Here is a 22,751-nt window from a genome sequence, read left to right on the forward strand (position 1 = left end):
GTTCAGCCGTAAGTCTGCGCAGAACCAACCTCACCGCGGGCGTGGAGGCCTCCGTGTCAGCACAGGGGGCCAACGGGTGGGTTAATCCCTCCCCTTAGAGTCTGCCCCCCCATCCATGCCGTCTCAGTGCCACCGCATGTCGGGGAATAACTTTGCGCTTCTCCTACAAGAAGTCACAGCCGTCCTGGCCAAGGAGGCCATCGAGCGTGTTCTTGGGCCAGAAGCTGTTATTCCCACTACTTTCTGGTCCCCAAAAAGGACAAAGCGGGCCTGCGCCCCATCTTGCACCTCAGGAACGTCAATCACTTCCTCCGAAAGGAGAAGTTCAAGATGTTGACTCTGGCTGAGGTCTTGACTGTCCTCGACCCTGGAGACTGGGTGGTAGCGTTGGACTTGCAGGATACATATTTTCACAACCCCGTCCTGCCGGCCCACCGGCATTACCTGTTGTTCACGGTTGGCCAGGAGCATTTTCAGTTTGCTGTGCTCCCCTTCGGCGTTACCAGCGCCCCTCAGGTGTTCACCAAAGTGATGGCGGTGGTCGCAGCTCATCTGCGCAGGTCAGGAGTGTCAGTCTCCCCCTACCTAGATGACTGGTTGTTGAAGGCGGGCTCGCCCCAGACAGTCGTCAACCACCTTCAGACTATGCCGACCTCCTGCATTTGCTGTGGTTCTCCATCAACTTGCCGAAGTTCCTCTCAGCAGCTCTCCTTCATCGGAGCGGTTCTGGATTCAACACAGTTTCGGGTTTATCCTCCCGAGCAGCGAGTCCGGGATATTCAGGCTATGATTCCGATCTTTCTGCCTCTATCCCGATTTCCAGTCAGGATGACCCTCCGGCTCCTGGGACTGATGGCCTCCGGCATCCTACTGGTGCAACATGCCAGGTGGCATGTGCATTATCATTCATCAATGGTCCTTGACAGGAAAGGATGTATAAGCTTTAAATAATTATAGGCCACAATATGCACTACAATGAGTAAGGTGTCCAGCCGGACCCTGAATTTATTCAATGTAAAGGATAAATGAAGATTACAAAGGAACATATATGAAGTGGGACACAGTCCTGTATCCACAACATATAACAAGGCTAAAACACAACATACATAGGGTCAACGAATATCAGGCAATATTACAATTCTTGAGAAGCTAGTACAAAAGGGAAACATTTAATCTAGCTTTACTCATGTAGTGAAAACACAATAAAGTCACACAATGGAGCACTTTTCTTTAAACTACACTAACTGTTGACGGCGTTTCGATCCTGTTAAAATAAAGGATCATCATCAGGACAACCAATGACAAGCCTGAAAGTGTGAGCCTAACTATAATTTGGATGCGGGGCTGGCCGGATTGCATGCAGCAGCCACGGCGGGCAGGGGTGATCACCCTTCCACAACGGGAACAGAGGATAGAGGTCCCGGTGTGATGGACAATTGAGGAGTGAGGCCCGGAGGGCAGGAGCTCATGGATCGGTATCCAATCCGATCAGAGTCAGAAACTGCGGCGAACCAAAGGAGGGCCGATGAGTGGTCTTGGTTAACCGGAATTACTTCGAAAGGGGTGGCCCTTGATGGCAGGTCCTCGTGGGGATTCCCGCGGAGTCACTTTCAACAACAGTTGGTGCCCGGAATAGGGCAGAATCACATTGTTCGGGATGGAACAATAGGAGACGTCTGGAGGGCTCGATGGCGCCGGTTGGACGCAGTGATGTTAACTGTATTCAAGACTCTTTTCAGTCTGTGTGCTGAATGTAAAGAGGAAAGAGGAGCCAATGTTCCATTAAGGTCCCAAATTCCTGTTCTTTCTTTGACATAGTGGCCATCGATCAGGCGGAAAAAATAAAACACAAAACCAATTGACATAAAAAGATAAAATGAAAATAGAATCATCCAAATGTATGTCCAAGGGGGAATTAAAAAATGTTTTTTAAATAAAGTGGCATATTTTGCAATAGTTGAGGGTTTCTTTGAATGTTCCGAAACAGAGTCAAAAGAGAATCTGGACTGGTCGGCCAAACGAGTCTGCATATCTGGCATTGATAAATCAGTTGGATAGGTGTAGTTCAGCTCATCAATGTTAGTAACAGGGCTAGTATTTAATAAAGGACTGGAAATAGCAGGCATCTCGAGGGACACCTCCGGTTCAGCACCAGAAGTAATAGCCAACACAGAGTGCCTCACCATGGAAGGACAGGATACTGCCGGTGTCATACTATGAGGAATCGGCCACCCTGTGTGTCTTGACATTGTCAATGGAGATAAATCTGTTTTCCTTACTTGTGAAGTAGTGTGGCTCACTGGTTAGAGGCGGCAGACCCGAGAGCAGAGGACGGCCCGGGACCAGGGTTCGATTCCCGGTGCGGCAGGTTTCTGGACCAGGGTCAGCGGACTCGATAATTCTCTCGCCTCGGTGCCCACTCTGGTCAGCGATCACACTCGGCAACTCTGGGCATTAGCTTGCCTCATCTTCACTAACGGCCCCACCAGACCGCCGGGGATGCCTGGTCTCACCCTGGAGATACCCATTAAGGGACCATCTCTCAGGGAAGCCAGGAAGGGTTTCGCAGCGGTCGAAGCGCCTTGGGACCCTATGGGTAAGTAGTGCGCTATATAAATGCCTATACATTTACATTTACTTACGACATGGAAGTGGTGGTAAAATGACTGTTCTCGTCCCCTTCACTCCAAGAACTCGAACCGGTGCACGATATGAGGGACCAAACTCTTTCTTGTTATCGATCTTCTCTCGAACCAGTTCTCCAACTTGGGGTAGCCAGCCAACTACCGGGATCTGCAACGCATCATCCGAGGTGGAGGGCAAATGTTCCTTAGCTAGACTGTCTCTGGTCTTTTGTAGATCCTGTAAAACATTGCAATGTTCATCTACGTCAAAGGCCGCGGCCTGGGCCTTGCCGTCTAGACCGTCGAGGTCAGGGACATACATCTTGATACCAACGAGCATTTCGTTTGGGGTCCGCCCACCCAGAGACCTTCTAGGGAGATTATTAAGCGCACGCTGCACGCCATTGAGATGGGCCAACCAGTTTCTGCCAGTGCCTATAACTCGAGCTGTCAAAGATTGCTTTAAGTCACGGTTCATTCGTTCCACTACAGTGTCACCCTCAGGTCTATACGGAGACGAAAACTTGACTTGGACCCCCAACGAAACCATAGCATCCTTATACGCCTTAGAGGCGAAAGCCGGACCCTGATCCGAATGGAAGGTGCCACAGGCAAAAATCCCTACAAAGACACGCAAATCTCTTATAACAGTCCGTGAATCAGCGCTCCGATGGGGCCATACCCACACAAAGCATGTGCATGAATCAACTGCTACTAAGATGTACTTATACGCAGTATCAGAAGAAAAAGGACCGCAGTGATCTAAATAAACGCACCCCAGTGGTTTATTAGAAATGTACAACTGTGTCTGAGGCGGACGCGCAGCTTAATCTGCTGGCAAATGTCACATTGAAGGACATAATCGCGCGTCTGTTTGTACAGTCCCCGCCACCAGAACCTCTGTTGTAGCTGAGTTACAGTGGCTGAGACGCCTGCATGCACAGACGCCACACCTTCATGAGCAGCTGTAATCAAAGTAGCTCTGCGATCCGAGTTGGGAATTAAACCTTCGCCAACATCAGGAATTTTCACATAAGGAACCTTATCGGGACTTAAGTGGTATGTGTACTTCGAAGGGAACCCCGCAGGATATTCACCTCCCTTCTCAGTGGCAGCAACAGCCGCCAAGATGTCATCATCTATCTTACTTTTGGACCTCGTGACTGCTGCAACTAAGTATTTTGATACTGCTGACTTCGCCGCTTCATCAGCAAGCGAATTACCGACAGCGTGCACTCCCACGCGCTGATGGGCAAGAGTATGAATCACAAACACGAGTGGCAACGTTTCTTTAAGTTCCGCCACTCGGACCCAGATCATTTTATGTTGTATTGTGCTATCTTTGGAATCACGAAATCCAAAAGAACAAGTTTTCATTGTAAGACTGGACACAGTAGTAAGAGTCACTTACGATCAAAGTCGTCACACTAGGATCTGCGTACTCCAATGCAAGCATCAGAGCACGAAGCTCTGCCAATTGTGCAGTGCAGTCTCCAAGTGTCTGCGTGTGCACGACACTGGACTTGAACTCATCGTTCACCATGGCACCGACCACAATGGCGCATCCGGAAACGTAGGCATGTTTAGAGCCATGCGCAACCTGCGCCGAACCATCAGTGTAAATGATGCAATGAAAATCCACCAACGGCCGCATAGCTAAAGGAGCTGAACGAATTCATACTGTAAGTACTCCTGCGACCGTAAAGTGGCGTCAAAAATAAACGTGACATCCTGGGATGTCAAGGAAGCGGCCCATTGTATCCACCGAGGGTGCAAAGCTTTGGAATTAGGTACACTGGCTTTCGTAACTGCCTCCAAGGCAGGACACGGGGTAACAACCAACATGCGTTTTCCCTGTGACAGGGCACGTTCCTTGAGAATTGCCATCTGCACAGCCGTTAAAACTTTCTCCACAGTGGAAAAACGCATTTCAGCCGAAGTGTACAAGTGTGACTTGTAAGCAATAGGTACTGTATCTACTTCATTAAAAGTTAGGTACGTGAAACCTACCGTCCCAGGGACAATTCTTATCACCAGGTTGGTCTCGTTATCACGAGTCTGTAAATATTCAGAAGCGAGCAAATCGGCTTGCAAAGACTGCAAAATAGCTAAATGCTCAGGCAGCCAGCATGATTTGGAAAAAGATGGTTGTATCAAAGCATACAAAGGCTTGATACGCTGGGCATATTCCGGAATGTATGTTCTTCCGAAATTCAAAAAGCCCAGTAGAGATTGTAATTTCTTCAGTGTTGTCAGAGAGCGCAACTTTGCGCATTTCTCCAGGAAGTGAGGAGCCAAGCCTTTTCCTTCATTGTTGAGTTCATAGCATAGAAACAACACTGTGTACTCTGCAATGTGCGATTTTGCAAAGTTAAACTTGTAACCCATGTCTGCAAAGTTACAAATAATACTGTTCACTCGACACAGATGCTCCCAAAGTTCATCGTCTGTGAGATAGATGTCATCCACATAAGAACAAGCATCTGGGTCGACTCTCTCCAACAGAGAGACAATGCGGGCGGAAAATACTCCAGGACTATTCTTATAGCCCATTGGGAGACGGCAAAACATTTTTTGGACACCGCCGCATGTGAATGAAGTCCATTGGGAACTTAGACAGTCCAATGAATGGGCATAAAAACCATTGGAAATGTCAAGCGTGGTTTTGAACCGCTTACGCACAAGACTATTTACAAGGGCAGAGCCGTGAGTATTCTGTACTGCTCAGTTACGGCAATGCGAGTTTAAATGCCGGTAATCTAAAACCAAACGATATGAGCCGCCGGCTTGTTCACAGTAAAAAGGGGGTTATTCATCGGTGACACACACGTTTCAATTACACCTTGATATTCCAATTGTTCAAGGATCGCTGCGACCGAAGCTTTGGCTTCACGTCGTATGGGATATTGAGGTTGAGGCTGCGGCTGAGACCGTAAAGGAATCTCGTGGCTTGGGGACAATTTATCCCAGCCACATTGATTGCGGTACACAGCCGGTGCAAGCACCAGAGCCCACTCTTCTGCAAAGTGCAGCGCTTCCACTCTCGACACAGTGTTCGCAAAACTGGGGAGGATTACCTCCTCCCCTCTCGGAGCTGCGAGCACAAAAGGTGGGGGCCAGTCAGCCTCCGAAAGCAAAATGTCATACGTAGACGAAAGATTTTCCCAAAATACCCCTTTTATGGTACGCTGTATGTCACCTTCAATCAACAGGACAATTTCAAAAAGTCTATCAGGGGGAGCAACTCTTGTATCAGCTGTTTCAATCACAACATAAGTGTCAGTCGCTGTCACCTTCAGTAGTGGACGGAGGGCCTCTCTCACTATGGTAATCTCCGCTGCGCTGTCCAGCAAGGTCAGAGCCCACGTCAGATTCCGAAGCCGGGTTCTCACAATCTGGGGCATATCGATGCGCCGTTAAGGCTGCGACTTTCTTTTTGGCAAACTGTGGTCTCTGAGGCGTAGAGCCCTCCTGCTTGTCTGCACCGTTGCTCGGGCGGGGCTGACCACGTCCTTGCTGGCCACCCTGGCCCCTGCCGCCCCCTCCACCACCGGTTGACGGAGCTGATGAGTCCTGAAAGGAACGAGGAGAGCGTTGGTCAGAAGCCTGAAATCAATCAGGAGATTTAATCATCGCGCGGTCGCGCAAATCATAAACACGTTCCGACTGCGCAGGCAAGGGAGACGCAGGACGAGATGTCTAAGCCTGTTGTTGCTGTTGCTTACCCTGTTTCTGTTTTTTAGGCAAATTTTGTTTTTTATTTTAATTGGGTTGAACCGCCGCCGTCGAAGTGTGTCCCTGGGGCTGCTTTTTCTCTTTATCAGAAAAAAGGCTTAAGACCCTTTGCATTGCGGCCAACGGTTTTATAAGCCGCCACAATTATCCTTGCTAACTGATGGGGTTTCTCGGGATCGGGAATCGCCTTTAACGCGTTAGCCACCTGAAAGTTCACTGCATCTCCCTTGACATTTGCAAGGATCAGATCGCAAATCACATTAAAGGTGCCACACAGCCGCATACCCAATTCAACCGCAGACTCCGGTCCGTGTTCATCTTGAACACGTTTAAGGACCGTAGACAGATTGGACATAGACAGGGTGCCATAGCACCTCGAATAGACCGCTGCAAAAGTCTTACCCCAGGACTCACAGTCAACAAGCTCAGGGGCCAAATCTTTCGGCAAGCTAAGCGTTAGAATCCGGTGTTTTTCACCAGGAGTTGTATTCGGAAATACCGCTTCCAGCTGGTCGAATTTCTCGGCAAGCCTGAAAGGAAAATCATCCTTATCCTGGGGCTTCTTGCCCATTACGGAATTCACCATGACAGGGCTGATTTTCAAACCAGCCTGCCCTGCAATAAGGGCTGCACCTCTAGGGGCTGCCCCATGAACATTATGACTTGTGTAATGCACAAGGGCTCTAATCACAGCAATAGCGACTACATGAAGTCGCCGAAGCTCACCTAAGTTACAATTGCTGTGATTAGGGTGAGGAGTAAATCCAGCCAAAGCGGGCCAATTTGCGCCCGGTATGGACAAAGGACCTAATCTTGGAGCGGTTAAAGAGTTGGGTAGGGCGCCACCAAACCAAACTCCATGCTGCCAAACATCAATAGGTAATTCCTGTGCTCTGTACGGAGCATATTCAGCAGGTACAGGTGACGCAATGTACGAGAGGAACACACCAGAATTTGCGTCCACCGCCGGAAATGTCACCCACGAATAAAACAGTTCGTATGGGTAAGCATATTCCGCACTCACCACCTGAACCACAGCCAAGCCTTCAACAGGAACATCATAAGCCCGCAAATGATCACGCACCGCAATGCGACTATGCAGCGAGATGTCCACGGCTTGTGCCATGACTGCACAGGAAGGAGAAAGAACAAAGAGTACTTTGTAGCACAACTGGGTAGTAATTCAAGGAAACCGTTTTTAGTAAGAATCAAGCTTGAAAAGACATATTTCAAAAATAGGTAGGTTTTTCCGACACCACCATTTTCCGGAAACGGGAATGAAGGGGTTAAGGTTTGAATGATAAACTACTCGAGTGTCATGATATAAGGCCAACAACGTATGGGCGCCATGTCGCAGGGATTCCGTTCTCTTACAGAACTGTGCATAGAGATCAGGAACCTCAGTGAATTAGGGTGACCCAAAACTCACCTCAGTATCCAAAATCCCCTTACCGAGCTAGCTACCAATGACTTAGACAAACCAGAACATGAACTTAGGTTACCTCAGGTATAGTGGACCACATGAACACTCTTTCGCTCTATTATCATTTCAAGCCAGAACGTGGAGTAAAAGAGGACACGCGCAATTTTGAAATATTTATTATTCAATGCAAAGTTCTCAAACGCAGTATCTTATATAATACAAGAAGACATATTATAAAAACCAGAGTTATCAGCATAGTCACTAATCCATAATAAGCAAACGGTGCTAGCATATTATAATGCAAAAATCTATAGAAATTTGTATCACCTATTTTTCGCGCTCCCTATTTAGCATACTATATTATATCTATGAAGGTCTCATTTGGGTTTTAGCAGGGCGGGCCCATACCTCTAAATGTCAGTAGGAGAGGATCACATCATCAGCTACCAGCTCTCTGCATGCGAAGCACCATCAAGTGTGTTTTTGCATTCTCAGTAACTCTATCTTAAACCCGCTTAGAGCCCAATGTTGGCGGCAACTGTATTTGTGTTATGTCTAGTGGTGCGAGGATCAGAGCTCCCAGCAACCTTGTGTTAGGTTATTCTTAGAGGGTTCAGCACTCACTGTTCAGACAGTGTACCAAGCACGACTGATATCAGAGCACGCTCGTAGTCGTGGTGTGGTGAACCGAGAAACCCTTCTGCCCAGCACCTTTGTGTTTAAGGAACTTGCCCGTGACTTGGGAGCCCGTGTGCTCAGTCACCAACGTTCGTGAGGAGAACCAACCGCTGTGCTCGGGAGCGGGACTGCGAGGACCAGGAGTGCTTGCGCAACACCATCTCGCGCACCTGGTGCCTCTTCCCGCCCCCCTCCTCCTCCTACTTAACCACGCCTCCTGACGCGAACGCGGGACGCGCGCGGGCGAAGCCCGGGCAAAGGGCGGGCCCTCTACGGCCCTCAGCGGCCAGAAGAGGCCGGGCCGGGCCACATCTCTTTCCTGTGGATCAACGAGACATAAAGGTTAGGATCCTAAGATTTTCTACTTTGCTCACACCCGGATACTACCCCATTGCCCCGATACAAATATGAGGAAGGGCTTGAAAGCCGGTAGAATGCCTGTTCTACGCTCTAAAACGAGGCAAAAAGAAACTGCGCCGCAACCGGTCCCTACCCTCACAGCAATCGACATCATGCTACAACAAACTATTGGGGCTGTATCTTCTGCTATTGCTAATACCGAAAGGAGGTTATCTTTGCCGCCAACAATATTTCTGGCTGACACTCAGGAGGCGACAGTTGATCTTGTGGGTCCCTCACAAGATGCTACTGACGACTTAGATTTAAGCCTCGGAGTCACCGCCTCCTTTGTAGATCTTCCATGCGGTCAGCCTTTATTTGAACATCAGGGAATCCTTCCAAATATGTCACCCGACTCAGTTCCTCCAAGGGTAGATGGAACGACAGTCAGTGTATCGTCAGGACCAGGGAATATATGTCCTACTAAGAACGAACCTAAGACAAGGAAAAAGCCTAAAAATAACACAAGGAATCATAACTTAGTGTCACCCGCTCCGAATTCTGCATCTGGCATACCTTGTTGGGTTGAAAATATGGTAGCTGATCTAAAATCGGACCTTGAAGCTACGATATCGGCTCACATTAAGCCCTTAATGTCCAAAATTGATAGATTGACATCATTAATCAACACAAAATGGACTGGATCTAATAAGGCAAGTGGAAATGTGCCAACACAGGCGCACGGGAAAACAAAAGAAGTGCCCCCGGGAAATACCATTAGCAATAAATCCTTAAAAGATGCTACCACTAAGGTCAAAACTTTACCAGCAAACTCAGGAGCAGCAATACAACATCTGACTCAAATAGGGGATAAATCTGCTGCCCCTCCCCCAACTCCTAATGCTATAGGCCCTATCCCGGAGACGCAAACCATCTCAGGTCCCAAAAAAGTGCCTAACCAACCAGCAAAGGGCTCTAAAAGTTTGGATACCAATATAACATCAACTTCCTCTCCAAACAAGACTCAAGAACCAAAAACAAGGCCGGCTCGTTTTAAGACAATTAACTTGCCACCGGAAGTTTCACCCTTTGTGGTTGTACTGACGGGCGTACCACCACTGAAGGAGGGAAGAAGAGAAACCTTTGTCGAATTGAAAAACAAGTGTGCCCAGTTGCTCCAGCTGCATAAAGCTCTAGCTCCACATATGTGTGGTGAAATACTTGCAGTTAGAAGAGGAGAGTGGGTGGGTAGAAATACCAAGAGTATAGCAGGAGATGTTGTAACCGTCAACTTCAGGGATACAGGGGTAGTGAATTATATATGCAATGCACCTAGTAGTGGACCAGCTACCCAAATCCATCCACTTCCTCTGTCCTACTTTTTACCTATGCCACCAAGACAACATCCCCCTAGATTTATTTATCCAATTAACAGAGGGTACACACACGCTCCGCAACATACCATCCACCAGTGGCAGCTACCATGGCAAGGACCACCTCCCGTACTTGACCCCTTTCTATCTCAGTTTGCCCACTGGAATAGATTCTGGGCTCTCGATGAGGTAGATTTACTTAATTTTGACGAAACTTCCTGCTCACACCTGGACCTCAATAGGGACGAGGAGGAGGGTTCTCAAATTACATCATATTCGACATGCCCTAATCCTCCAACCATGATAGGCACTAGCCAGACCCAGCTAACATCTTCTGTTCTAGAGAGGGAATGTTTAGAACCTCAAAGCCATAGTGACATTATTAGCACTAAAAGCAAAACCGCCAAGGAGAAAATAAAAATCCTTAGCTGGAACCTTGCAGGCATCCATAGAAAACTGGGCCTGCCTGAGTGGAGTGATTTGGTTGAAGCACATAAGATCTGCATGTTCCAGGAGACCTGAAGCACTGAACCACTCCACCGGGCCGGGTTCGTAACCTACTTTGTCCCTGCTGAAAAACCCAGGCATGGGAAGGGGCGTCCCTCGGGGGGCCTTATTATCTGGGTAAGCATTTCCCTCAACTGCCGAATAACATCTAAGCAGATAAATAACCCAGATATCTTAGGTATTTTTTTGTCCAATCCCTGTAGAGGCTTATCCCTAGTCCTATATAACGTCTATGCTAGAGGCACAAAAAATGGGTGCACTTCATCTGTAATATCCGACCTCGAGGTGCAGCTTAGAGACCACAAGGAAGCTAACTACACCCTAGTAGCAGGCGATTTTAATTGTACCTACGAGCCACTTCCCTTGGATGGCATCCCCGACTTAGGTGAAGAAGATAGCAGATGGGGTATTCCCACACTTACCATCCCTCCGATTAAACGATGGTCCCGTAGCGCAGTGCAGTTAAATGCACTGACACTAGAGTTTGGGCTAAGAGCCACTAATGGCCGTACATCTTCAGATCGGATGGGTGCTCCTACGTTCAACAGAGTTGGTCATACCTCGAGGATTGACTACATTCTGTTGGACTTAAAACTCTGGAGTCTGGTCGAAGATATGGCAGTTACACCGACTGTGGAGAGCGACCATAATTCGCTTTCCCTATCTATCACAAATCCCTGGTCCAGTAATGCATTGCTAGCATCTTCTAAATGCACACACAAGGTCACTGTCTCCTCTTGCGGAAGACGCTTAAAGTGGAACAAAGTTGCCACTGACGCTGCTAAACTTTCTAGTATTGATGAGGTTCTTACGGCCTCACAAATAGAGCTAGATAATATTGACTCAGTCATGCTAGCTGATAAGGTAACACCTATTTTTGAAGCAGCTGTTAAGAGTATAGGCGAAGTTTTCTGGGTAAAGGGCTCCGCAGAGAGGAATATGTCCCAGCATAAAACTAAGGGAATGCATGATTGGTACACCGCAGCATGCAGGAAGGCTAAGACCCACTTAATTGAGGCCGTTAAAGGCAAATCCAAACCCCTGATACAAATAGCCAGGAAAGAGCACAAGAGAATACTGGCACAAGCAAAAAAGGAATGGGAAGAGGCCTATTGGTATACCCTTAAAGAAGCTAGCTCCAAGAAAGATTCTAAATGCTTTTGGGATACCATAAGAGCTAGAAATAGGCCAGATAGCGACTTGATAACTTGTAATATCCCAAGTCAGGCGTGGGTTAAACATTTTTCGAAGCTCTACACCCGCCATGATGATCATTCTACTCCCACTGCTTCCAGTGATTCTGAAGGGGGGGTTGTGGTTTCACCATCGTTCCCACAAATATGGGACACCGACCCTGAAGATTTCGATTTCACAATTAAAGAAGTGGAATACGCAATAGGCACTATCATGCCCCAAAAAGCTGCTGGCCCGGATGGTATTCCTGGCGACCTTTTGCGATCTGACATCCTGAAGTGAGGAAAACTACTTCATTGCCTACTTGTCGCCATCTGTAGGGGCGCCCCTATCCCCTCATCGTGGAAAGGGGCGGAAGTGGTCCCTATTTATAAAAAAGGTGCCTGAGAAGATCCATCAAACTATAGGCCCATCAGCCTGTTGGATATTAGTCAAAAAGTAGTTGGCAAGGTCTTACTGGTCAGAATACTAGACTGGATAGAAGAAAATAAAATCCTTTCTGACTACCAGGCTGGCTTTAGAGTGGGTACCGGGACAATCGAACAAGCTTTTAGATTAATGATGGTATATTGGAAAGTCGTGGTTATAGGCAAGGGCAGTCTTTATCTCGCGTTCATCGATTTAAAGACTGCCTTTGACCTTGTACCGAGGGAGACCCTATGGAGTGTCTTGGCTGATATGGGGTTGCCCCATTATTTACTATCACTACTCATCAGGCTACATGAAAATAGCTTTGCCCAGATTAGGTGGGGCCCAGGGGGGGAAAAACAAGCAGTATCCCGGTTGAGAGAGGGGTCCGCCAGGGATGTGTGTTAGCTCCCACCCTTTTTTCCCTTTACATCAATGGGGTGGTTGAGCATCTCCGGGAGCACCCTTCGGATGAACCATCCCTGGCTGGTGAACGTATACCTACCCTCCTCTTCGCGGATGATACGCTTTTAATATCAAAAACCCCAATAGGCCTCCAAAGGCTCCTAAATAACTTTCAATCCTTCTGCTCCAAACGAGGCCTGGTAATTAACACAAGCAAGACAAAATACCTTGTGTTGAATCCTCCTAAAAAACCAGTCCGCTCTCCTACCCTGAACGCAGAACACTTGGAAAGGGTAAAAGTCTTCGACTATCTTGGTATTCGTTTATCACATAAAATGGAATGGACCCCACATCTGGACAAAATGCTCTTAACCCATAAGAGGATAACAGGAGCCCTCCTGAAAGAACAACGCTCCTGCTTAATAAGACCAATAGCTGTTGTCCTCGAAATCTATTCGGCTACAGGGGTTAGTTCTGCTCTATACGGGGCAGAACTTTGGGGTTCATCCATCACCAACGATTTACCAAGATCAGAGAAGAAATTTTGCAGAGCGATTATGTCACTTCCTCAGGGTACTCCCACGGTCCCGCTAATGTTGGACCTTGGTTGTCGCCCAATTGACGATTTTGCAAGATTCCGCCCACTTTTGCTATGGGCTCGACTGTGGCGTGTGGAAGAACTTGGTAAATATGCGCAAGGTCTTGCAGAAATCATGTCATTACCAGGGTGGCATAAAATCAAGTGGTTGAGAGATATGAAAACATTGTTACTAAATCTGGGCTTAAATGATGCGTGGGCAAACAGATCCTCACCCCCAAAGTCAACTCTCAAGAAACTTTATTGGGACTGGATCTTGTTTCAAAGGAATACCAGTACTACCCCGGGCAGACTTACGGAAGACTTCTTGAGGTTCAAGGATCAACCAAAAACGGGAAGTGTATCTTGATACTATTGAAAAACCCTTTGATAGGGCCCTGTATTTCAAATTTAGAGCAGGAACTCTTCCTTTGTATTATTTTACCTCACGATGGAAATCCCCTGCACAGACTACAGAGCTTTGCCCAGTATGCTTAGACAAACCGGAGACAGTGGCACACTTCATGTTTGAATGTGGAGAGTATGCCCTTCCCAGGAGGGTATGGCTCAAAAATTTATGCCGTCAGCTGGGCACTAGGAGCCACATGGACGCAATTCGGATTTTAATGTCTGATAGTCGTGCCACCTATGCTTGTGCCTTAGCCAAATTTTTATCATGGGCTTGGTCCATCAGAACTAAAAGGCTAAAATTAACTGTTTAATTCTTTTTAAATCGACTGCTAAATGAACTTTTCCAAAAAACCTGAAACCTTTTAACAAACTTTCCTCTTTGGGTTATAAAACTTTTTGCTGTTTGTTTATGCTTGCTTTTTGCTTTCGTTTTAAAACTTGATGTATTTGTGATTTATGTGTTGCTTTTATGATAACTTTTTATCGAAATAAAGCCTTTTTTGACTTTGACTTTGATATCAGAGCAATAACATATTATTCTCAAATAAATCACATCTTTCGTCTAGGTTGAAAGCTACAATAACAATTATGTGTTGTGTGCAAACTGAAGCCAAAGGAAAATATGTTGTTTAAACACTTAATAAACTCATGCTAACTTAACACAGTATATAGAAAAGCAGCATCTATATGACAAGCTGGCCATAGCTAATGGATCACAAATTTCAATTGGATTCAGAGGTGGCATGGGACAGCTTCAGCAGTGGGTAGAACCTTTGGCTACCTCTGTTCAACACTGTAGAGAATGCGCAATATCAGCACATTTGTACGCTGTAGTTTGCCAGTAAGCTCTCTTTCATAAATACATTTTGCATGGGGTTGAGCTCGTGATTTCTGTATGCCTTACCACTGCTACCTCTTATGCCCTAAGTTCAGATGTTCAGGAACAACCAAGCCAAAGTCATCCTAGTGGCGCTGGATTTGGACAGGAGAGTGATACCTGAAATTCTGATTGATATGTCTACCTGCAGATTCCTCAACTGTAGAATAATCCCAAGCACCAGACTGGATCTGAAAACGTTAACTCTCTTGTGTCACAGTAGGGGACACTGGCTTCGTCTCAACGCCAGAAGTTACATTCAGGGACCTCACAAAAGTCATATAGCTCCCACCCTGGAGCAAAATCAGTTCCCTTTTTTTGCTTCTTCAACGGAGATCTAGGGCTTGTACTTCTCCCAGAAAAACAATTTGTGCAGTAGCATGTTTTCACCCAAGTGTTCAGGATTTAAGCCCTATTGGGATTCGGGAGGGACAGATGTCGATTACTCACCCAACTCCATTTGTCTCTGGTGCCTTGGGTCTGATGACGACTCGGACCCCTGTGAATTTCCCAGAGAATGCACCCTAAGGCCATCAAAGAACACGAGGACACTTTCTTTATGACTTTCACTAAGGATGACAGGTGAAGTCGACTATGTTTGAGACCTCGTTCGAGGACCCCTTCTTCATGATCTTTGTGTGTGAAGCCCAGGACATACAAGAAGCTAAAAGGTAAGTCACACTGACTCCCCCCGACTCCCTTCTTCCTTGGAGTGGGAGTTGGTCATCGTGGAGCTGGGCCAATCTTTTCCAAGAGGCCCTACTCCAGTGACTCTATTTGACCTGGCCCAGTGCCTCCTCTGTCTCCACTGGCTCCACCTTTTTATATTTCTGGGGAATCCAACATCGACGTTTTCGGAATCAAGACCCTAAGCACAGAACCAGCTGCGTTCCTCAACACTATGTATTCCATATATGTCAGATTGTTGGCACCATCAGGTACGCATTCAGGTCTCGATGCAGCTCAGATCCAACCTGCCTCGAATGATGCCAGCCCGTCCGACTTTTGTACCAGATTTGAGTTGCTCCACACCACATCCACCTACGCCATGACCTACAGTTCCTCTCCTAGTGCCGACCCTGCCTCCACCTCTTGCCACTGAAACTACATCACTGAAAAAGTCAAGAAGGGAGGAGCAGATGATTCTTGAAGAGGAGGAATATAGAAACAGAATACATCACCAGTTTGGAACGGATCAAGAATCTATAGACCTTAATCCATATGGAGTTGATGATGGGACCTACCAAGGCCATGAGCTGCACGAGCTCTGTTCCACAAGTGAATTAAACTGTTCGCTTGAGATGGTGATGAACTTTCCCACTTCGTTCTTCATGTTCCACCCACTAAAGTTTTAATATGGTAAAAATACAAAATATGATTGGTCAGGCAAGGGGGAAGCTCCATCACACCATGCTTACATGTCATTAAAATCAGTTCAACTATCATTCACAAACCCATCCCCTTAATTTGTATTCATAAATGTAGTTCTCATATGCTCCCACATTTTATTTTAAAACAATTTAATAACATTTTGAATACGAGTCCCTATCGTTGAACTCTTTACCATCCGTTCCCAGGGTGTCCTTGGCTCCCTTTCAATATCCCCGTCATCATTCCAGGTTAACTTTCAGTGGAGATGCGCAGTCTTCACATTACTCAGCTTAATCCAGTGCCCCAAATGCGCACTAGTAATAAAGTCAGAAGGACAAATATTAATTTTGCAAATAAAATGGTCACACTGTATACCACCCACCTCTACTCTATTCGCATTTACTTATTAATACTGTTCCTGCATTATCGTTGGTAAATAGCTTGTTTTCATTTCAGCTAAGCAGATGCCAAGCACGCGAGTCTTCAAGACTCCATTTTAGTGTCTTCTGCTCAAGCTCCAGAATTTCCCTCCAAGCGTTAATTCGTCATACTACGTAGATGCAGTTGATGCATGCGCATAACATTTTCCCATTTAAAGTTGTATTCCTCCGTCTTCATTGTTATCCGTATTAGTACACACATAAGCAAGCTTCACTAACCCGTGTGTTCATGTGGTGCGTATTATTTTTCACTAAACCTATAAATAACTTGTTTGTGCTTCCGAGCAAGTCTCTTTCTTACGAGACCTTGCTCCATCAATACCACCCACTCCAGGTGATCCACCATTCTTTTCTACCCATAATTCACCTGAAAGCTTAGTAATCCAAGCATCATGTCCTTTCTGGCAGTCAGCCGGTATCTTTCCATCGGGTAAGGAGTTAAAAAGGCTGGCAATACCGAGGCAGAGGCTAAGATCATGGATCCTCACAGGAACTCTCCCCCTCCTTTCCTGCACCATCAGGCAAGCAGATCTAGTGTGATTTCCCAATTGGCTTGTGTGGGCCGGGGGGGGGGGGGGTGGACAAGGCTGCTACGTGGGTATCTTTCCACACCGCCACCAAACATTGCACCCTGGATTCCAAAGTGCAAAGATTGTCACTTCGCCAGATACAACAGCTATTTGGTAATGTCAATGGCAAAGGTACCTGCAAAAGAAAGGCTGCAAGTGGGCACTTGGGGACAGGCCTGGCAGAACCCAAAAGGGGGTTTCCGCTCTTTTGGGTCTCTCGGGCACAGGGACGCAGTTGGTGTCTGTGAACCCAGGCTTGGGGCTCGAGTACAGAGGTGTTTTGGCTGGCGGGTCGCTGTGTTTAGAGACTTACTTGGCTTTGGTGACCTGGAGAGGGAGAGAAAACAGGACAGCAATAGCAGGCTGCATACAGTTGTTCTGTGGGTGGCACAATACATGCTGCAGCCCATAGGGAGCCTCTTTAGTACCCATGCCCCAGGTACCAGAGGCGCCATTTACTAGGAACATAAAGGGGTACTAAAGTCCTTGCTAATTTGGTTACAATTAGAGATTTACATGTTTTAATGGAAAGAGCACTGGCACTGAGGGCCTGATTAGCATGACCCAGCACACATCAGTACTAGGGCAAAAGCGGGGGTGACAAAGTCAAATAGGGCCACTTTCCTACACAGAGGAACAGTCCTCAGGAAGACAAACGTACAAACCAGTACAGCGTATTCTCTGTGGAGTCTTACCCTGGAGTAACAGAGGCCTAATTATGTGAGGAAAAGCTAACAGACACTGAAGTGTTAACTCTGTGGATTCTGCCCGGGGTGACAAAGCAGCCTTCCAAGAGAAAGAGCAGTATTGAAACTCTGTGAAGTGTAAGACCTATGGAGTCCTCCCAGGGGCAGTGGTACCGACAATACAACAAGTATTGGGAGCATCTGGGGTTATAGATACTGATTTGGGGGAAATTCTGTGTAGTGAGATGAAGTGAAGAGGGGAGTTAATAATTGAGAGGGGATTTGGAGGAAAGTAAGTGAACGGATGGAGTAAAGTGCCTCCTTTTGTCATGATCACCCCCACGCTTTTCCCTGGTACTGATGCTTTTTGACTGCAAGTGCACTAGGTTCCTGCTGGCCGTGCCCTAGTGCTCTTTCCCTTAAAACAAGGTAAAATGTAAATTTGTACTACAATTGGCACGGCCTTTAGCACCCATGTATGTCCCTAGTGAGGGGTACTCCTAGTACCAAGGGCATGGATTCTAAAGAAGGTCCCTAAGGGCTGCAGAATGTATTATGTCACCTTAAGGGGCCCACAAACGAATTGCTCGTAGGCTGCTATTGCAAGCTGCGTGAAATGGCGCAAACCATTGTGAAAACACAACATAGCTCACTCCCTGTGTGTCATTCTCAGGCAAACTGCATATACTACATGAGTCACCACTACAGCAGGCCTTTAAGCCCTAAGGCAGGGTGCATTCTATTATATGTGAGGACATATCTGCACGAGCAGATATGACTCATGATATCAAGTTCCATTGATACAACGTTGCAAGTGTTCAGGAAGTCCTATCCAGCTACATAACCACTTTAATGAAAATAATGGTGTTTGGTATCAAACACCTTGTCTTACTAAATCTAGACTATTTTCAGCTTTGCTTCTTCTACGCTTCGTGACTTTTCAGGCTCTGTTACTACACAATTTATCGAGTTACATTTGTAAAAGCAACCAATGTTTTTTAGGTCTTGCCACCTATACAGTGCAAGCTCTCTGGTTGGAAAAGACCCATTGTGTGCTTACCAAGAACTTACAATGGACTTACAGCTGTCTGTTGCTTACCATTGGTTGGTTTGAATGTGACTTTAATTTGCTTGCTTCTGAATTGATGACTTTCCCTGTCCTCCTTGTTCCATCTTGTGTTGCCCCCGCCTTTATGCATACTCTCTTCACCATCCTTTGGTACAGCTGACATGTATCCTTCCACTACTCACTTTCAGGGAGCTACTTTTTGTGTTTGTGCTTAAACACTCCATGAGAGTGGATGTATTTTCCAGCTCTTTTCCTCATGTGCTTTAAGCCGCTCCCAAACATCTACCCTCCATGTTGATGTTTGTCTCGAGCGCTTTTCCCCACACTAAACTCCCCCCTTCTCTAGTTGCTTTTTCACTCCATGTGATGCACCCACCTATATTTAACTTTTTCCCTACCTACACACTCGCACCAACTCCAGTTGCCACACACCCATGCTGAATTTTTTTTTAAAGCAATATGTAATTTACTTATGTTTTTGGGGATGTGAGAAGCAGGCCACTAGTTGCTGTTTCTCCTCTGCCTAAACAAGAAGCAAAATCACACTGTTATATTGTGGGGGTTTTGTGGGTTTTTTTTAGCAGTCCATCCCGGATAGGTAAATTAAAGCAGCCTCTGTGGCAATGCACCTTTTTTGCTTTTTTCTGTTGGCCATGCTGCTCAGCATCTTGCTGATGTTGTACAGCGTCTCATAAGGCATTGACAAAGCCAATCGGTCTAAAGGCAAGACCTATTAGCATTGCCAATGCTTGTTTAAAGTATCTTCAATAGGAGAATAGAGAGGCAACAAAAGGGATATTTGTACAGATTTTTTCATAAAACAAGTGATAGTCCTTTAATGATATGCACAGATTATTTTTATTGTATCCTTGAGCGTATTCTTGATACAAGATGATCAGAACAAAACAGCCAACGCGTTTCGCCCAGGTTGGGCTTCCTCAGGGCAGATGCTCAAATTGCGCGAGTGTAGCAGTGTTATGCAAAAGCAATTTGTCGTGATTTTGGTGTATAGCATGGTTTGTGCAACTAGTTATTCCTTACTGCCATCTTGCTGTTTTTTGTTTAAAGTATCTTTGACTGAGGTCAACATTTTATTTCTTTATTCAGTGAGTCTCAACACTAAAAAAATGTGAGGATACCAGTGAGAAAATTGTTCATTGAGAAGAGAGTCTGCAAAGATCGTTTATATAGAATACAGTTGCATTTTTTGGATGTCACTGTATTTTTCATTAAAACTCGGATTTTTGCAAATTCTCCATCTTGATCTCTAAACATTGAGAATTATAATGTTGTGTGTGATTTTGAAGAGTTGGGTGCTCAGACCTCCCAAATGTCCCCAGATGTTCTGGGAGGGCTTTTATGGAATTTGGAATGTACAGGTAATTCAAACACCAAAAGTCTTGTTCAGATATTTCCCCCTGTGTGGACGATAGCTCTGTTCTTAGTGGTCTCTAATAGAAACTTTATACAATAAGCGTTGGAAAAATATAGTCGTTTTGAATAATGCTGTGTTACAGGCATCAAAAATGTGATACCAAAACCTGAGTGATGCTCTTGATGACTATAACATTATTGAAGTTCTTGTTACTTGGCATTATATAGTGCACATTAGTTACCTGTGTAGTCTTGAGGCCTTGCTTGCTGGACAATTCTCGCATGGTTAGGAGAACATGTGGTTAAATATGTATAAGTGTTTGTCTTGAATCAAAAATGGTAATTAAAGTAGACTCACCAATATTGAACATATGTTTAATCAAGAATGAAAAATATCCTAGCTTTTGTAATAGAAAGTTTCAATTTCATTAAGAACTCGGACGCGAGGATTATGCCTTTTCCATCAAACCTACGGAAAGGGAAACGTAAAATCAGTAACCAATTGGATCAGCATTGGGTTATAAAATGGCTCTTTAAAGCAGAATCCAAATACCCAAAACATCTTTGTTGAAAGTGGTTAGTAGACCATAATCATACAGAGATATTTGAGGGCTGATGTTGGGTTTGTTTGGGGGACTTTCCTTCAAATGTGCCAGACTTCCTAACTTCCCGGAGGCAATAGTAGAAAACAAACCATATCTAGAGGTACCACAATGGCAATGCAAATTTCTCATCCAAACTAGTGGCATCTACAAAAGGGAAAAACACTTTGGGGAGACAACCTCTTGTGAAAATTCCTACAGTGCCTGCCATTGCTGGTGAAATGTCTACCTCCAAATGTTTTTGCTAGAAATGTACTCCCAAAGTAGGGTATGTTATTGTTGTATAATCAAACAACATTAAACGTAGAGGGTAGAATTAAGTGGTGTTTATTAGGAATCATATGTAGGGAAGAAACCCACATAGTAGAGCAGAGACTCCGGTGAAGCTGTTGTCCAGTCAAGTCTCCGGTAAAGAATCCACTGGACAACAACAGCACCATGGAGATAGAACAAGACAATAGAATGTAAGTATTAAAGGGATACAAAATCTCCCTAAGAAATGCAAAATAAAAGACAAAATGCAATAAAAGAATGTAACACCATAACGCAAGAAAGATAATGAAACTAATTAATTAATTAAAATAATAAGCATTAAACCTAGACGGTATAACAACGTTTCTCTTTCAAACAGCAGCTAAAGAACCTGAAATGGGAGAATTGTCACAAACAATACCATTGTCAAACACATCCCTGTTGGAACTATTAGAATTTGCCTCTAGTCTAGAAGAAATAATATTATCAGGAATAGAATTACTTTGTGTAATGCGATTCTAATTTGAAACATCATTACAGAAATCCCTAGATGAACAATATAAAGCCTTCTCTTTGTCCAGCATTTTCTATACAATAATATCCTTTTGTAAAGGTTCAATTTTAGCAATAGCACTTTTGTTCCATCACCCACGGTTGGTCAATAAAACAGCAGAGCGTGCTACTCTGGCAATTTGTTGCTGTCCAGTACATTTAGATCCACTGTTATTGATTTTCTTTTAGCTTTTTTCACAATGACAGAATTGCCCTCAAAAAATTATATTTGCTCCTTAGAGGAAGACTTATTAAGGGATTTATATCTTCATTCAAATTTCTCTCTAACACATTCATCCACACATCTGTGAGACTCTAATCCAATGTCGATGGACCGTAAATTAATTTTGGTATCAAAATTGGGATTCAAAATAGTCCTAGCATCTCTACCTTTCAATAAAAATAGGTGAAAAACATGTCATGGTATGTGGATTATTAAAATAACTCCCGACTTCCTCTTTTAAATACTTACGTACATCTAATCCAGATGCCAAAGCTGTCTGAATACCTTCTTTAAAAAACATGTTAGATCCTTTAACCAAGCCATTAGCTGCTTGGAAATACATAGGTGCTTTCTCATGTTTAATTCAATACTTGTTTAGAAAATCTGCCATTTTCTTTGAGATGAAATGTGTACTATTGTCAGACACTACTCTTTTTGGGAAGCCTTCAGTGAGTTTTTTTTTTCAAGAATTCAATCACAGAATCAGTAGTGGGAAAAGAAACAAAATCATAAGTAACCCATTTCGAGTAGTAGTCAGTGAGTACAATTTGATATTTAATTTCATTGCACAGTACAGTAAGGTCCTGAAAAATCTATTGCTAATTTTTCCTAAGGCTCATATGGTAAACTGTTTACTCAAGTTGGCATTTTGTTAGTTTTCCAATGCTTATCAGATAATAAACATTCAGGACATGTGTTGATATATTGCTCAGCAAAAGCATCCATACCTGGCCACCAATAAAATGTATGCAATACTTTATTTGTACCAGACATGGCAGGATGACCAAAATATGCAGCTTTGACCAAAGTCTCAAATCATTCATATGGTAGTACAAACAAACCTTGTCTAATGATTAAGTTGTTCTCAACATTTAACTCAGGGGGGACTTGCCGAAATGGTACTAAACACTTTTCCAGACTCCTAACTGGTGATCAACCATTGACCATGTAATTAAGAAGTCAGTATTGGAGCTGGCCAAGTCTCCAATGGTGCAGGTTGTCCACCTGGGAAATGTTTGAGTAGGCTGGTGATACTACCAGTGGATGTGGTATGCAATATTT

At 45.1% G+C, this 22,751-nt stretch overlaps 1 protein-coding gene across 1 annotated transcript in view; it reads left to right on the forward strand.

The window, feature by feature from the left end:
• FRAS1 (Fraser extracellular matrix complex subunit 1) overlaps window positions 1-22,751 on the forward strand; it is a 1,404,104-nt gene that overhangs the window by 833,709 nt on the left and 547,644 nt on the right. The window lies entirely within an intron of this gene.

Source organism: Lissotriton vulgaris, chromosome 3_1 (assembly GCF_964263255.1).
Source record: "Lissotriton vulgaris chromosome 3_1, aLisVul1.2, whole genome shotgun sequence".
Classification (NCBI taxonomy): domain Eukaryota; kingdom Metazoa; phylum Chordata; class Amphibia; order Caudata; family Salamandridae; genus Lissotriton; species Lissotriton vulgaris.